Source organism: Crocodylus siamensis, chromosome 15 (genome assembly GCF_052110815.1).
Source record: "Crocodylus siamensis isolate JL-2025a chromosome 15, ASM5211081v1, whole genome shotgun sequence".
NCBI classification, from domain to species: domain Eukaryota; kingdom Metazoa; phylum Chordata; order Crocodylia; family Crocodylidae; genus Crocodylus; species Crocodylus siamensis.
The window spans coordinates 9,760,332-9,775,555 of record NC_143409.1 but is presented as its reverse complement, the minus strand read 5'-3'; the positions used below and the strand labels follow the sequence as shown (position 1 = coordinate 9,775,555).

Genomic DNA, 15,224 nt, shown 5'->3' with positions numbered 1-15,224 from the left:
AGATTCAATCTTGCTTTAATTCAATCGTTTCATCAAAAATGACCATTACCTGTAAAATAGCTACTATTGAAAAATTATCTGTTTCCAATAAAGAAAAGTTGGGTTGACTAATTTCTCTGTAATGCTATTGAATTTTGTCCTTTTATTCCACACATGAGCAGCAATCCAAATGCAGCATTGCACAGAGTGCTTTAAAGGCCTGAGGCAATTAGGTGAGATTTGTCACTTAGCTGAAGTTATCATGTCTCCTCTGATTCACTGACCGGCTGAGCATACGCCACGTGATCAGTCGGATTCCAGACCCCGTATCATTCCTTTTCTTAGTAGAAAATATGCTTTGAGCCAGTCAGTTAAAATCTAATGTGCCCTGACCACAGTTCTAGACTTCAATTCCTTTGAAAAGTATTTAGATTTGGAACTGACCATTTCCTTTCTTTGAGAATTTAATCAAACTTCATATTCATAATGATCCCACCTGCCTGAGCTTGCACCTCTGAATATCTGTCACGTTAAACTGTGGCCAAAACCATGAGCAGGCTGCCAACGGCTCATGGGAATTGGGAGAGGGGACTGATGAAGAGCGGGGAGCAGCTGGCAGATGTGTGGAGAGGAGCAGGGGGGCTTGGTCATCTCCAACTTTAGGACTTGCAGGCAAAAAGTGCACAGTTCAGATTGAGAAGTGTTTACACCACATGAGTGCAAATCATGCTGAGGGACGAAGCTTGGGGTTGGAGCTATTGCCACAAGTGCAGATTGTCTCGGTGCAATTGGCCATATCCTTTTGCGTGTAAAAATTTCCAGCTGTTTCAGCTGTGCTGCAATTGCCTTTCTTTTTACTTTGTCTGACCAATCTACTACCATTATAAGCATACATATGATCCCTTGCTTTTTTACTCCAGAATGATGACTATCCTTGCTTTCCATTTATTGGTGGTCTTATGTATTGATAGACATGTGACAAAGAAAGTGTATATAGCAACACAGAGAATGGAAATGTACACAACCCTTGGTAAGAAATATCATGGATGGCTTTATTCTCCTTTTTGGCTTCCTGGTCTGTCCAGGAAGTCTACTAAGCCTATTTTTCTGAACAGACTTCTTGCTGAGAGAGAAGACCAAGTAAATAATCATATAATTTATACTTTGGTTTACCAGTTGGGTTAAAATTAAATGCGTTTTTAATCTGATCTTACCAGGAATAGTTCCATAAGACCACCTTCAAAGGCCAATAGTTATTACCAACTTTTTTCTAGTGCTAGAAATAAGCCTTTTGCAAAAGTTAATTTCTTACAATAAAATAATCCCAAAGGCATAAATATCCTGAAGATCAAGCAGATCTTTAAAATCTGCCAGTGGCAACCTCGTGCAATTAGAATCTCGCCATAAGTGTTGGAGCCTTAAAACATTAATAGATCATTTTAATGGAGGCAATTATAAAAATGCGTATTTAATTTGCATTATTACGACACAGAATACACTATGGACAACTGAGTCCATGAGAGAGAGAGAGAGCTACAGTATAGTTTAATAGAGTTTACTGTTCTCTGTTACTTGAGTGGGAACTCTGTAATGGGTTGTACTTTACCTTCCTGTCCTTGTTTTTTTGGCTTTATTTCTGCTGTAAACTCGAGAAAGCTTCCTTCTTCATTTCTTCATTATTTTACCTTAAAATGGAGGAGGAGCAGAGTAGAATAGCTTAAAAGAAAGAGAAAAAAAATCACTTAATCCCATGAACAAAACAAAGCCCTTGACCACACATGGTATTGTTACAGTATAGATCAGATGCTATGGGCTTGATCCTGCTGTTGTATAATCAATATCAAAACTCCCACTGACTACAGTGGTCTTCCAGATGATTTCAACAAGAACTATTCCAAATGTGGAAACAATTATAAAGAAATTCATGACTCATTAGTAACCCTTCCGTAGTGTATTTATCATTTCTGGGTCAATGTACTAATGCAACATAGGTTTCATTTTTTTTTTAGATCTTTCTACTGGGCATTAAACCCCCATTGCTAGTCCTGTAAAAGTTTCAAGTTAAGTCTCATTGGAAGGTTCTCTTCCACAAGGAGGTCTGGGCAGTAAGTCTTTACTCAAGTGTAAAGATGTCAATAAGAAACCCTGGCTAACATTATGTAGTAGGTGACAACAGATAAATGGGCTAATACAATTGAAAGATTCTCCTTGACTTCAATAGACTTTGCATCCAGCCCATATGCTTAAAAAAAACATTGGCAATGAATTTTAACAATCATGTAATGAATGCAGGCATAAAAGAAACCCCATTGTTGTTCTGGGATGTTTTAAATTGCATATTCTTTTGAATATTTCCAAACTACTCATCTGGTCCAACAATTATTGAAATTAATGGAAGGACTCCTACTGCTTTCAGTGGGCAGGGATTGAACTCTTCAGGGCAACTCAGATTACTAGAAACAGTGTCTGATATATTCAACAAATCAATATTATGCTGAAAAAACATGCCAAGAAATCAATCCAAACAGACTATTTGTGTTTAAAAAAGGCAAATGTCTATTAGAGCCAAAAATGATACTATAGCTGCTGAATATAAATACCTAATGCTAATAACCAAAGGCCTATATCCATCCTTCCCTGGTATAACTCGGCATACTGATCATGATGATGAGACAACTTTCTTCACTTTACTAAATTATTTTTGCCATAAATTAGTGTACTTTAAAAGTATACTAGAGAGAGAGAGAGAAACACATCCTTCACTTACTTCAGTGGATGCTCACTTTTGAATGTATATTTGACCATGTAGAACCATTCCTATTATGGAAAATGGATGCTGGCTTAAACTGTAATTAAGACCATTTTAGACAGCAGTCAGAAAATTGACTTCAGAGAAATTTAGCTTCTAATAAGAGATTTAAATACTTTCCATTTCAGACTATCAGTAGCAATTGGCCCAGCTTCCTACTAACTTTTCTAGTAAACTGAACATGACACAAATGAGTTAGTTTTCACTTGTGGCTTCAAAGACCAGATCTGAGTAACTAAAAGATATTGTTGCACCAGCTGTGTACGTGGTAGACAAGGCAAGTATATACACACAACCACCCCTACACCCTGCCCAAGCTTTACAATACCTGAACAAGACCAGCAGCTTAAGGGTTAACACAAAACTGAGCAGAACAATCTTAGAAAATGCATGTTTCAACAGAAGCGAAAAACCATGCGAGTTCTCTGTATGTTCCTTATAATTAAGCAAAGTGGAAATAAAAAGGAAAATCTAAACAGAAGGCAGACTTCAAAAAGTTTAAGCTTTCTTAAAAATTCCAGAATGCATTATGTTCAGATGTGCTTCGAACCCAATTATTCTGGGTTATCTCATCCTTAGAAAATCAATATCACTATTTTTTCTCTTCTTTTCATGGGTTTATTATGTCTATATTTCACAGCCCAAGGAAACAAATGTAATTTCTATTAGGAAGGTAATGGAATTAGTCTGATGAAACATTAGGAAGTTTTCTACACTGAATTGGTGGTGTGTGTTCTGGAGGAGACGGACACCTCTTAATTCAATACCCATTTAGATGGATAAACCACATTGACAATCACAAAGCTATCATTTCTTTAACATTAGAACTGGCTTAGCACTTTTTGCAGTCGCAAACTTTTCTCTGTTTTTGAAAGTACCTGGAGCTACTTTCCCATACGGGAAGTGTTTCTTTTATTCCTTGTGAAAAGCATTTGAAAGAGGACTATAAATCTGATCTCTTTGCCTGATATGCTATACCTTTAACAGGTTTTCCCAAAGAAATGCATGCTTCAGTCTTAGGACTTGGGAATCTCAAGTGATAATGAAAAAAATGTCCCAAGGTATGTGTCCTACCATTGACTTCCTACAATGTGCAATGCCTGAAGTTCTGAAAGGCTGGATTCGTTTTAACAACTTGTTTGCAATGAAATCACCTTCTAAGACATTAGGTATACATTACATACAATTGTTCAGGTTCCCAGACTGAAAGTTTGACGTGCATGAGAATATTTACCCAGAGGCTAGTTGGACTGAAACCATTATTTGCATCAATAGTAAGCAAATTCCTCTTTGGTTTCAAGCAAAAAAAGACAACATGCATCTTAGAAGGAATAGTCTCAGTTTACAAGGGTGAAGGGATGTTGCTTTGGCATGTTAAAAAAAATACTATAATAAAAATGTTGATAGCATTTTGGGGCGAAGTGCTTAGCTGAGGGAAATAGAAGCGTAGAAAATTAGGGTTGGAAGGGCTGCCGGGTCATCCAGTTGAACCCCCTACTCAAAACAGGACCATCAACTAGATCATCCCAGCCAAGGCTTTGTCTAGCTGGGGTCTTAAAAACCTCCAAAGATGGAGAGTCCACAACCTCTCCGGGTAACCTGCTCCAGTGCCTTACTACCCTCCTAGTGAGAGAGTTTTTCCTAATATCTAACCTAAACTTCCCTTGCTGCAACTTAAGACCACATTGCTCCTTGTTTTGTTACCTGCCACCACTAAGAACAATTCAGCTCCGTCCTCTTTGAACCCCCCTTCAGGTAGTTGAAGGCTGCTATTAAATCCCCCCTCAATCTTCTCTTCTGCAGATTAAATAAGCCCAGTTCCTTCAGCCTCTCCCCCTAAGCCATATGTCCCAGCCCTCTCAATAGATTAAATTTGATTTTTACACTAGCTGATGGCCTGACCCATCTATTTTGATCTGAATACTCATCCCAAAAACTGAGTTGTCAGTGTTGATCACCTTAGCCCAAAAAGAGCATACTGGAAATATAAAAGATCCACAGAAGAACAACAACAAATATCTAAGGCTTTCTGGCTCAAGGTTGTAGTTCTGTATGAATAGGAATGAAGAAAACGTGGAAGATTTAGTTATAAATAAAGAAGAGTAAGGGACGGGATATAATAAAGCTATAGATATAATAAAGCCGCAGAGATTGCATGCAGATTGGCGGCATCTGTTCACAATGTCCTATAATTCCAGAACAACTGGAATCTTGATGACATTAAGAGGCCAAATATTTACAATGGAGAACAGTTTAAAAAGCCACATCAGCTTATGAATGACCTGTTAGGGGCTCACTTCTGCAGGGATCTATTAGAGGTAATAGTAGTTTACCAGGATTGTTAAAAAGATTAGTTAATATGATACCTTACATAAATATTTAGATTTAAAAAGCATGAAGAATATCAAATAGCAAGGTTTGGAGCCTGTTTTGCCCACATTTGTTTTTCAGTGAATTATACTGGCCACAGTGCCCTATGTGGAATGTAAGTACCTTCCCCAAGAGCAAGTACAGAATATTATGGTCCTTTACTGAGAAAAAGATAACAAACACCACTGTTTAGATGTTTCATCCAGACAGACAAATACTCATTGAAAACAAGACACAAATGTTTACAAGTGAGGGAGGTAAGGGGACGGGTAGATTCTCCGATTAGGGCAGTGCAAAGCTTCAGTCTCTGATTCAATTCGGCAGAGATTCGGCCTGATTTGGTGGCCAAATTGCCAAATCTAAATCGAATCAGAAGACCCTTTGATCTCTCTGAATTGATTCGGAGAGATTCAGAAAGATTCAATGATTTGGATGTAGATGCAGCTTGAAATGTTTTTTCCACATACGTCTAGATAGCAGGTGGCTCGTGAATGCTGCAAGGCTGGGGCACATGGAGCACCCCACAGAAGCACAAGGAGCAACCCCGCACACTTGGCAGCAGGCCCAGAAGTGGACCAGAAGCACTTCCAGTCCATTTCCAGGGCCACCAGGGAGAGTTCAGGGGGGCCCCCATGCCCCTCTGGCTCGGCGACTGATGCCTCCTGGGTCTGAGGGCACCCAGGGCCCCCCGGGGCCGATCACTGAGCTGGGAGGGGTGTGGGGGGGGCCCCCCTGCATGCTCGCTGGTGGACCCAGAAGTGGACCACTTCCAGGATCACTGCCAAGCATGCAGGGGACCCCCCTGCACTCCTGTGGGATGCTCCATGCGCCCCAGCATCTCAGCAGTCACGAGCTGCACTAGTACCTCAAGGTATGTAAAAAAAAAAAAAAAAAAAAAAAAACATTTAAAGCTGTGTCTATGGCCAAATCACTGATTCTCCGAATCAGCATCGAATCTTCAGATTCAGCCGAATCAAATCGGGGACAATGATCCGAATCAATGAATCGCATCACTATCCCTGGTTCAGGCTAAATCCAAATCTGAATCAAATACAGCCCGTTCTGCACGCCTCTAGTCCGGATGCTTTAGTCATGATGAACTGACTCTGTTGCAAGTTGTTTGGTTGTACTTCTGACAGTCATTTTGACATTAAAATCCAGGTAGTGGGGCATAACAAATTAGCAATTTGCAGTATCAGACTAACAAAGTAAAGCAATTAGCAGCCTTTTTAATATAGTGCTTCCTACTTCCTGTCTTTATATTGCAAAGAATTTGAATTTGTGTTCAGATTCCTTAACCTTTTTTTTTTTTTTAATTATAAAGTATACACACGCATGACAACAAAAGAATACAAGCAAACACTATGCGTTCTGGAATAGTAAAGTACTTGGCATACAGGGCCAACAACTACAGACTCACCAGTTGTCATTATGGCGGATGTTACTCAGGCATAACAGTCTACCTGAACATGAACTATCCCCACCTGGGTGCTACATTAGACGCATAAGAGAGTCCTTGCCCAAGAGAACCAAGTTTAAATGTGGTGCAGAAAAATGCCTGCATTGGGAGCATGTCTCCACATTCAGACTTGTGCTCCTTAACTCGTTTAAGTGCTTTTGAAAACATCATAGCCACAATGGGAAAAGACTAAAAGGAGAATCAAACACAGGCTGACTTACAGTTTGTCAGTTTTGGAGCCAGGAATAAAACCAAGTTATCCCATGTCCCAGTCTAGTGCTCTGTCTACTAACTCTGCTATGTCTGATTTATAGCCTCCTATGTGCGTGACCATCCTCAAAGTGCAGTGCTGCTCGTTTCAATATGAATATAGCTGCTTTTTATGAAAGTGAAGAGATATTCTGGCTTGTCCAGTATAAAGCCAGGTGTGGCAGCTGTGTTGTTCACTGGGGGGGACACCAATCCACAGTTCACACACAGATATCTGTAAGGCCAGTTATCTAGCCACACTGGTGATTTACCTGCACAGATGCAGTTCTGTGTGCAAAGTCAGTGAGCAGAAGGGCACATATGCATAATGACTTAGGGGCTGAAAATCAGGCCTTTTCCTTGCATATTTAATTTTCACGCGGGCACCAAGAGAACTGTGAAAAAAGTATGCAATGCCTGTAACTCACACTGACCGTGTGAAAATGTTGTTGAACGTTTAAGCAGTAGAAGTGCCAGCCTGGCTTTTGGACTAACTGCAACCAAAGAGAGAGGTGCAAATCTGCTTCACACCTTGCCCATAATCCTGCTTTAATGTGAAAGAAATAATAACTGAAACACTCAAAGATTACATCAGTTTCATTCCCATGAGCTACGTATGCACATTTAAAAGATGCTCACCTCAAAGAGGTCTTTTTTCCTTTGGCAAATGTGTTGCTGAGATTAAAACCTGGGTACCCCTTTAAATTTAATTGATACTGAAAAATATTTGATTCAGTTCATACTGTACTTGTTCTATGCAAGCCCACTTGGTCTTCTGGGTACTACCATAAATATTTCCTCAGTCTCTGGATTTTTGATGATTTTCCTGAGCTCTTAATTTGTCCCCTAATCTTTGTTTTGGGTTGACCTGACTCTTGCTATTAATATAAGACACTGGTTTTCCATCTGTGGTCTGCAGACTGTTTAAGGGGCCTGTGAAAGATGATTGTGGTCAATAAAAATTACGTGACTACCCACACTTGCAATTCAGGGGGGTCCACACCTCCATTCAAACTGTCCAAAGGGGTCCGCACCTCCATATGAAATTTTTTAGGGTCCACGAATGAAAAAATGGTTGAAAACTACTGGTGTGGGGAAAAGTGGTTTCCTTGTAACAGACTCAAAAGTTCTGTGACTTTCCCCATCAAAGTCAGGCGGGTCTACCTTCTCTGATAGACGGTTACAAATGACAGGGGTAGAAAGTCCAAAAATAACAACACCCTTTAAGGTGCTATATTCTGACTAATAACAATAGCATTGCTAATGGGGCCACATGGACTTCCAATGTTGAAAATCCCTTTTTTAACAGTGGAGTCTCTTCAGTGCTCTGACTAGTAGTGATCTGTGCTATCCACACCTCCAATGCATGTCTCGTAATCTGCTTCACATATAAGATTGTATTTGTTTGTGTCCTCATGGGTCCTGACCTCATCTGAGAGCTGCAAATTGTGGATGGTAGTAAGACGGCACAATCCCCTTCTCCTTTATCAGTTTATTTCACTCCCAGCAGTCCTTCGCAGCTCTACATTTTACCAAATTTTCTTCATCAGGCTCTCTAACAGGTGGCTGCTCTGATGCCTCCCAGCATACAGTCAGATGCCTTGTAGCTTTCTTCCTGGCTGAGAAATGTCACAGATGGAAATGAGCAGTTTCATCTCTTCCTGCCAGCTGTACAGTGATCAACTGATGGCAACCACTCCAACCTGCCTGGGACTCCAGTAGAAGCTGCATGGGGGTATTCCTACATGGAAACGGGAACTGGTAGGGCTATTATCTTATTTGAAAAGTCAAAGAAGGTGATGGAACATATTCCAGTCCTTAAAACTAGCACCCTGACTGGCCCTCCCACCAGAGAGGTTAAGTTGCATTTGTGCATAAAAGCTAAGTTATTCCTTCACCCCTTGAATTTGTTGCTCCAGGATAAAGCCAAGTTTTTTGGAATGGGTTGTTTCATTTTCCAGTGTAGCCGGTGCCTCCTCAAATGTAAGTGTGGCATTACAATGGAAAGGGGTGGACGTGCATTTCCAGTTGCAATTTATAAACTCTGCCACAAAAGAGAACTGAGAACCTCTGCTCCTCCTGTTGTGAGGCCACGCAAAGACCCAAGTCAGGAGCAGGACCCACCAGCCATGGTCCAGCACTAAGCACTCTATAAACACAAGTCCCTGTCCAGAGGAGTTTAAAATAGAAACAGATGTACATGCATACAAAGATGGAAAGCCGTATTGCAAGCTCTGTATAGCTGGGAATGAGAGGGGGTGTATGATGAGAAGAGGAGGCATGGATGCAGACAAGACAAGGAAGGTATAAATGAAAGAAAGATGAAGGAGAGAGAACAAAATTGAAGACAGGTAATGGAATAACAGTAGTGGAAAGCTGCGTCAAGGTAGAACTGATGCAGGCTCCTACCCTGGGGGTGTTTAAGAGGAGGTTGGATGAACATCTTGCTGGGGTCGTTTGACCCCAGTACTCTTTCCTGCCATGGCAGGAGGTCGGACTAGATGATCTGCTCAGGTCCCTTCCGACCCTAGAAACTATGAAACTATGATCTATTGTAAGGCAGAAGATTATTCCATATCACTGCACAATATCACTAAAATTACTTTTTTCCCTCTTTTACCCAAACTAAGCATTGTGGGTCTCTTGACAAATATACAAAGTAGATTGGTCCATGAAAATCTCCACTTTCACATCCCATATCATGTCCTCATGTACTCCATGGAGTTACCTCTCATTTTTCCTTTGCATCATTATCTGGCTTACATTGTCCTCTGGACAATTCAGTGTTAGACTCATAGAAAATGAGGGTTGGAAGGGGCCTCAGGAGGTCACATCTAGTCCAACCCTCTGCTCAAAGCAGGACCAGACCCAGTTAGATGATCCCAGCCAAGGCTTTGTCTAGCCGGGTCTTGAAAATCTCCAAGGATGGAGATCCCACCACCTCTCTGGGCAGCCCGTTCCAGTGCTTTACTGCCGTCCTACTGAGAATGTATGCTGAGATTTACTGTCACTAGGTACCTGATATATTGATTTATCTTAATCTTTTCACTGGGAATCCATGCAAAAAGGCTGGAACATCATTTGAGTAAGCTCTAGGGAATACATATCTTTGCACAGGAAAGAAGACTGTTTCCTTATCCAGTTGGTAGCAGTGAATGGAGTTAAAGAAGTCTGGAAGCTGAGCAGTTTGGGGGATCCCCCCCAATATTTACTTAGCTCTCATGTATTATTGCTAAAAGGCTCAGATACCTGTTTTGATTTAAAAGAATTGTACAAGTATGTCAAAACTTGCCCTCAAAATCACTTCTAAAGGCAGTGCTTTATTCTGAGCACCTGTTAAAAATATCTTTCCTTACCACTGCTCCCAATTCATGCAAAGCTGAGGAGGAAAAAAACCCGACCAATTTGCCTCGTGTCCTGAAGGTCATAAAACTGGGAGTTTGTTAGACCCAAGACAGGGAAAGTGATTGAACTGGAAATGCTCATCAAGAATGCCATGCCAGTAACCCCCACTCATTTCGATCAAGGGGCTGTTAGCTGAAAGACCCTCAGCTGATCATAACCGCCATGGCATGGTATCACTTTTTAAAGTGATCTATTCATGTTGATTTATATGGCCCTATACCGACAGTGGATTTAGACAACAATGCCTCCAGCAGTAATGGTGACCAGGCTGTAGGACTTACAATGTTGTATGTTGCTCTAATTTTTTCTCCATTCTTTTCTCCTTTTTATTTGCTAAGTGAAGGGGCAGAGTTTAATGATATAATCCTGAAAGGTCTCTGGAGAGACTGTGTATTGGAAGGGACGAGAGAGACAGAGGGAATAATGTGTGGTGTTTTACCATGGTCAATGTTTAATGTGTTCTAATGAACTCTAAAACGACTCCCTAGTGTGCTTGCTCCTGAGGTCACAGGGGTTATTTTGAGTTTGCAGTCCTCCTGGACCCTTGAGAGAATTCCCTCTGGATATGTTGGGACAAAAACAAAAGTGGCAGCAACAAATAACACTGCTGTTTTAATCCAGTGCCAGTCCTCCCCCACTCTTTGCTATGTGGATTAGTGCACGAGACCCTAGTTATGCAGTACCCCATAGTTTAACCATTTCAGTAGACCATCGCCTTTCAAGGCTCATCTCTAAAAGCTGTATCCATAGTTGTGGGCCAAACATCCGTCATTATTTGTGGGTACTGCAAGAACCGCACCTATCAAGAGGTTTAAGAGACTGAATTACCCTGTGATACATTCCTTGACGATAACAGGGAACTGGGTGCTCCAAATCCTGTTGTCAGCAATGGGAAACTCCACCTCTTCATCGTGCTAGTATATATCTTTATAGAAAAGCTTACCAATTAAGTAGAGTAATTAATAGCTCCCAGTTTTTTTAATGTATGAATTAACTGGGATTTTGGCAGGATTAGAAAAAGTGAGGAAATGGGTTCGTATTATATTATTTAAAAGTGTACGGCAAATAATTTTTCCACACCAGACTTGAAGAGATTCGTTTCCTAATTGGTACTACAATGTCAGCAGGAGCTCACAAGACTGCTCGCTAGACGAGCTAATGTGTCTACCTGTGTTCCATTTTAGGCCTTGATTTTAATTTGAGGATGATTCCTGCTAACACAAAAGACTGGGTAGGACAGCCATTAAAAGTATACAACAGCAACTGAAATGGAAAATTCCAAAAGGAACCCTATTAAAGTTTTTCTCCATCAAATCAACATTACAGACTTCTTATGCATTTCTTAATTAGACATTGATATTAACTGGACTGTTGCATGATTTAAATCTGGCTCTTAATCTCCGCTATTCTATGCTGCTGTAGTTTTTATGACATTCAGCTAGTGACTGCTTTATGCGTTAATCTATCTGGAAAACCACCTTCCCTTTTTTTTTGGTCTTTTTTTAGAGGAATAAAAGCCCCAAGAAGGAAATGAAAGCATTTGGGTTCAGCCATTAGTAATTTTCTGCTTAGTATTTGAAAAATTGCTTATTTTAATTGCTTCATAGAAGAGAAAGATATCAAAGCTAACGTTCTTTCTTTCCAAACTTTGTAATTATTTCTCTCGGACTCTTATTTGAAATGGCTTGAAAGTATTTGCATTGAAATGTAGATTTCTTCTCTTTCAAATCCACTTTTATTCCCCAGTGTTTCTTTTCCTTTCTTTTGGCTACTCTTTCTGATATCTATGACAGCAATACCTGGACTCAGCCTCCAGAAAGAATAGCAAAGAGGCGTATGTTTGTACAGTGCTTAGTACCATAAGCACACACCCACCTGCTATTTAAATGCATCATCTCTCAAACAAGCTATAAGGACTACAATAAAAATCATCATTCCTGATTCTTATACCGTGCTCTTCATCTGTAGATCGCAAACCCCTTTGCAAAGGAAGCAGGTATCATTAATGCCGTTTTTGTAGGACTGGAGGCTAAGGCAGAGGGAAAAAGAGTTGTCCAAAATCAAAAAGAGTCAGAAAGCTCAGGTCTCCTGTGGTCTATCTATGACTAATCCCGTCTTCCACACTGCCATCCTTAAAATGACAGTTTTAGCATAACACCTGGGTACCAGACAGTTAATAAAGAGACAAGGCCAGAAACTCAGGTAATGTAAAAAGTCATGGTTCCATTGAAGTTAACAGAGCTACATCCATTTGTACTGTTCCTATTATAAGTTACTATATCTATTGCCAAGTGTTTCAGCACCCTGTTCTTTATTTTTATGGTGCCCTGTATAAGACAAAGGCAGTCCCTGCCCTAGAAACGCAATAGCTCTGTGCTGGTATAAAGAGGTGCCAAGGTGGGATTTTCAAGAGCTTGGAAATGTAAGCAGTATTGACATCAATGAGACAAGTGTAGGCAGAAAGAGTAATGATAACCATGGCCTTAGGAATTGCATGTACTCACCAGCCTGATGGAAGAGTTGCAGGTGCTCTTCTAATCTGGACTCTTCTTCAGTTATCTGAACCTACATGTAAAGAGAACAGATGAATTAAACAGTGGTTCTACAGCACAGAAGAGTAGAAAGACTCTCCGTGAAGCCCCAAGCACAAAGGGGAGATGTTTAGCTGAGGAAGCCACAATATTTTTGGCTTGGAATCTACTACTGGCTTTCTCTTCAGTTGCATCCATATAGCTCCCATATACAGGGCCCATTTACCACATTCAAATCTCCAAGAGCATCCCTATTTGGCATACTTACCTGACCCACAAGCAACTTGCTCACCTCAAGCAACTTGTTCACTAGACTGCCTACAAGAGATGCGCTAAATGCCCCCAAAATGATATGCCTCATCTAAAAAATATTTGGTATTTAAATGACACAAGCTAGGCAGGAAATCACATGAGGTGATCATTAATGGTCTCTTATTGCCTTAAAATCTGGGACACGTTTAACTTGAATCCGTGGGGAACCGTGCTATCCCCATTTCACTATAGGTTTCGTGTTCAGAATGGACTTCGTGTCTCACAACCCAAACTCCTGAAGCCTATTGTGCATCTTTGCCTGGTCTTGGTATCCAAACCACAAGAACCATCTCTGCACCCTAGGTTCATTTCAAAGATTTATGAACTTTAGCAAACAATTCAATAGACCTAGTCTGAGCTGGGGGTTGTGATGAAATGTGGAGCCCGGTAAGTTTTATGTAGTATGCGGTTGTTTCAGTCAGTACCAGTTCCGTAGCTTGATCCTTGTTGAACAGAAATATCAGGTTACTGGGAGAGCACAAAGTCTTGGAGTCCTAATGGACTCAGCAATAATCCTGAATACCAGCACACCCATAGTTTTCCGGGAAAATTTTACTATTTCTTCTTAGAGTAGAATCTGATCGCAGTGATCCATGTGTTCATTACTTTTAGGGTGGGCCTTTTTAAACCACATTACCTGAGGCTGATAGTGGAGGCTATGAAGAAATCTATTTCTTGCACAATGCAGCAAGTCCCTTCCTAAGGAAGACTCTCAAGGGAGGCGGCTGGACTAGATGACTTCATGCGGTCCCTTGCCACCCTATTTTCCTATGACACTGAGCCCAAGTAAGAGTGTTGTAAGTATGCACAGTCTTGACACAAGCCTTTCTGTAAAAATCAAAGACAAGGAACGAGTACACCAAAAATGAGTGTGAGGGTGAAGAACCGGTAAGCAGGCTTGCCTAAACTCATGGTGACAAAGTCTCTACAGATTTCTTCTCGCAAAATTAGTTTGTTTTGCACTGGGATGCTGTAGTTCTGGATGCCACATCTGATATGGATTATCTTACTACCACCGAACATAACACACCCGTACTTACCTTTTCAATGTCTTCAGAGATTATTCTGGGGAGCCAGGGCAGAATTATTGGAAGCTTCTCAGCAAATGTTTTCACATCGTGCTGGCCAGACTGCTGGGAACACAGTAAACTTTCAACCCTGAGCTCAGTTAGAGTAGGTCTGAGTCCTGGTGCCTATTTGTTGACATCTCTATGCATAAAAGGTGTCTTTTTCTGGGCATTATCTGGAGACAGACAAAGTAAAATTTGAGACTCTCAAGGGGAATATTTAGACGGGTAAAGAATGACTATGTTATTTAGGATAGAAATGATCGTGTCTAAGAGGAGAGCACATTATTTGATTTCCAGTAGTACAGTTTCAGAGAATGCATTTAAATTTTGAAATAAATCAAAACTCCCTCATAAACTTAGTTCAAAGTAGCAGTACTAATGCCAAGCACAGCAGCCCAGATTATGAAGCCTTACTCACATAGGGGGCTTCTACACATTCATTAGTATGCCATGATTACAGATACTATCTTAATGCGCCATAATCGGCACTGTTTCACATTAGTCCCAGTGCACGATGTTTTGGTAACACTAATTCTACTGCCCATTAGCACAGGTTTTGCCCGCCGCACTAATGCGCAGCAGAATTAGTCTACTGCACTCGTAGCGTCTCATGTAGACGCACCCTTTGAGTCATTCATTTACTCCCAACCAATTCCCATGTGAAACTAATATAAGAAATCCAGTACCACATATTACCTGAGCTCCCCACTACTTTCTTGATGTCAGTGGGATTGCCAAAGTGTTAGATAACCCAATATAACAAAAGAATAGCCAAACTATTCCAACAAGTACTAGAGAGATACTGTTGCAGACACATATTCAGTCCATATCATCCTGTTGTGTTATTTTTGCATCTTGTTATATTTTAAGAGCCTAAAATATTCAAATAAAATGTAGGGAAATGTTTCGGTACGCTGTAAAATACAAACGGTGTCAAAAAATTACCCAAGGCATCAGAAAGTACAACTAGCATAACTAATGTGTGCCTCATGAGTGAAATGCTAAGTCTCAAAGGGCCGAACTGGTAAAATAATCTGATA

The 15,224-nt window shown here is 40.6% G+C and overlaps 1 protein-coding gene across 7 annotated transcripts in view; it reads right to left on the bottom strand.

Annotated features, from left to right (window-relative positions):
- The window catches only part of LOC149852094 (uncharacterized), a 62,386-nt gene that overhangs the window by 18,511 nt on the left and 28,651 nt on the right, over nucleotides 1-15,224 (bottom strand). For all 7 annotated transcript variants that reach the window (XR_016439454.1, XR_016439455.1, XR_016439453.1 and 4 more), the window contains 3 exons: nucleotides 14,155-14,357; nucleotides 12,776-12,836; nucleotides 1,586-1,695 (listed from right to left, as the gene is read on the bottom strand). The gene's annotated coding sequence lies outside the window, so the exon portion shown is untranslated. The remainder of the gene's footprint in view (nucleotides 1-1,585; nucleotides 1,696-12,775; nucleotides 12,837-14,154; nucleotides 14,358-15,224) is intronic.